Source organism: Gossypium raimondii, chromosome 7, assembly GCF_025698545.1.
Source record: "Gossypium raimondii isolate GPD5lz chromosome 7, ASM2569854v1, whole genome shotgun sequence".
Taxonomy (NCBI): domain Eukaryota; kingdom Viridiplantae; phylum Streptophyta; class Magnoliopsida; order Malvales; family Malvaceae; genus Gossypium; species Gossypium raimondii.
In genome coordinates, this window is record NC_068571.1 from 52,739,806 (window position 1) to 52,743,265 (window position 3,460).

The following is a 3,460-nucleotide window of genomic DNA, read 5'->3' on the forward strand; positions in this document are numbered from 1 at the left end:
ATTATGCTACACAAAATGAAATACCATACCAACAACAAAACTCACGTAAGAACTTGAGAGAGAGTACTTACACGATTGATTGAAAGATTAACGACACAATGAACTTAGAGTAACAGATACCAAAAAGATTCAACAGTAAATTGATGGTGGAAGAAAGATAGTCAACAAAAAGAAAGGGAGAAGAAGAAGAACAATGAAAAAGAACTAGAAAAAGTGAACATGAAAGAAAGGGAGTTTGGGAAAAGTTTAATCAATTAAAAAAAATTAACTCACAAGGCAACATAAAAAAAAACCATTTTCTTACTACTTTCGCAAAGACCTGAATTCAAAATCAAAGGGTAAAGCGAAACCTTATAACTGAACCACTAGGCTCATCGTTGTCAACAATTGAGCGAAAATAATATTTATGCCAGATGCTCAAGAATAGGAGTTTAGATAAAAGTAGCAAAATTTCAAAAGAAAGGATTCAAACCCAAAATCTCGCACATACAACATAATACTTAGCCACTGAACCAAAACATATCACTTGCCATAATTTCACAATCTTAACCCAAACTCAAGATGTAACCACTTTTAGTTTCACTAACCCAATTTATTCTAACCCGATTGGAATGTTACAGTACAAAGTGCTCTTTATTTGCTTGAGGATCCCATACCTACAAAGAAATAGACAATACATAATGCATAAAAAAATCAATAATTAGAAGTGATGAATTGAGTTTCATGCCATAGTTGAAACTTCAACCTAAATATTCAATATACTGAGTTATGATTTTGGTCTCTTTACTATGTTTAAATTTATTTTTAGTCTTTGTATTATGAGATCAAGTAACAATTAATCTTTGAACTTAGCAACATTTTTCCTAATTTTGATCTATGTGATGATAAGACACTCGAGATTGTATCACGTCATACACTAAAAATTTAAATGTTGGCGTAATACAATCACTACGTATCATGTCATCAAAAAACTAAAATTGAAAAAAAATTACCAAATTCAGAAACTAATATAAAAAAATGTGTATTTTAGTAACCAAAATTTAACTTTTCAAATGACAAAAAAAAAGAAAAAAAGAAAAGAAAAGAGTTTTCATGAATACATCAACAATTCAACTCTATTAATGATTTTTTTAATTATGCAATTTGAATTAAGGCATAACACTAAAAATAAAATAATAATTAAATTATTTTATATTAAAATATAAAAATTAAATCTCTAAATAGAGTACCATACAAGTTCCAAAAATATCTATAGAGATTTAACACACAAGGTTGATCTATCTGTTAAAATGAATTTATTCATACAAAAAAATTACAATATTCATACAAAATTACGCATTGGCGCCTCCCTATGAGACACTTTTAATGGCGCCTCTCTATGAGGCACATTCATTGGCGCCTACCTGACAGGCGCCACCCGACCCGACCGACCCGTTGACCGCATTTTGACCCGTATTTTTATTAAATTTTTTTAAAAAAATATAAAAAATAATATTTTATTCAAAAAAATTAATAGTTTTTTATTCATTGGCGCCTCTAAGATAGGTACCAATGAAAAAAATAACCCATTTTCGTAAATAATTTTTCTGACACCCTATTTCAGTACAATTTTTTTTTTGCCTATTTACGTAAAAAAAAAAAACCCAAGGACATAATTATAATGAAATAAAAATTGGGAACTTGCCTGAACAAAAGCAGCACGTAACGATGATTTTATGCATGCATCAACTTTCTCTTGATTCACAACCATTTCGTTTCCTTCTATGTGATCCTCATTTGAGATACCTTCTCCGCCTCCTATTATCTTTTCCGATAGAACCGCCATTGAAACAACACACCCAATTGTCGACTCTGCGTTATCGCTTCGAAAATAGCTGTGGTAACCAAGCAACCTTTTCTCAGCCCAACTCAAAATCGCACCCAAAGTAGAACTCAACATCCTACAATAATTCTCATCTCCTTTCATCGCCTTGGCATCATTTTCGACTTTGATCAATAGGTTATTGCTGGCACTCAATAAGTCGCCTTCAGCTTGATATCCATCGTCGCGTAATGGTTAAATAGTATCCACAAGAAACAAAGGTTATGTAGCATTTGGTTCATCCCTAGGACTAACCATGTCTTTTTAATGAGCTCTAGGAATTCATCTAGCTCTTCGATGACCGATGTTTCGTCGTTGACATCGAAACAAGCTTCGAGTAGCATTTGGTAGATTTTAAGGTTCAATGGGAATCCATCTGCCCAGTGAGTACTGGTCTCGGAAACTGACCCGATATTATTGTTTGTTCTACAAGCAAGTGAAGAAACAACGGTACGGAGGGCTTGCATTGTTTCATTGTTTTTGCCGGTTTCCAAAGGCTTCTCCAATCCTCCGTCTATGATCTCTCGGAGCTGCTGCAGAGCAGTGTTTTCGTCACCGAGTGGCACTAGAGGATGCAAAAGGAGTCCGGCTTCGAGGAGCTTTAAATTTCTTCTTTGCCAAGCTTCATATTCTTCTTGGTTTGGAAAATCTGAAGGCTTGAGTTGCTGCAACATCTAAGTGGTAACACCATTGACTCTATTTTCTGATACAATCAATAAAGTGAATTAATCTGAATTCGAACTTGATCCAATCCAATTTGATAAAAGGAAAGCAAAAACGAGACTATGAATTTGTATTTATTAGACCTATCAATTTTGATTCAGAATTTAAAATTTTGATTCAATTCATCTGAAGTCAAACTTGATTTAATTCAATTTAGTCATAAAAGGGTAACAATTCTAACTTGCACAACTTGAAATAGAAACTATTCAAATCCAAAATAATCCAAACCTAAAATGGCTCGACTTGAAATGTCTTCAATCCAAAATTACATTAATCTAAAATGACCTGAAAACCTCAACCATGATCTCAAATGATTCGAACATAAAATAACTTAAACCTAAAATAATTTTAACTTAAAATTGACTCAAACTTAAAAAATCTCGAAGTCAAAATAATCTAAACTCAAAATAACTTAAAGATGTTAAAATTAAATTAACTTGATCTAAATTGATTAGACCCACCCAATTTAGTATCCACAGTTTAAAAGCATAACTCAGTTTTTCCTTAGTAAAATTTAGTAAAATTATAATATATAGAGACAAAAATTAATTGCACTAGACACCCTTAAATTATAGAATAAATTTTAAATTCAAACTTAATAAATTTCAATTAAATCTTTAAATTAAATTTTTGTTCCAATCAAGTCTTTACATTAGTCTAACAATCACCTTTAGGATTAAAAGTGAGATTAGATTTGATGTGTTAAAAAATATTATTAATCTGAAAAAGAATGGCGTGAGATTTAAATAGCTAAAGTTAGACAACAATCAGAAGTATTTGATTAAAATGGTACTTGAATTAAAAAATTCAATCAATGTTTTAACAATTAGATTGGATCGGTTTAAATAGAGGTAAAAATTAGTTGATCGTGAACTG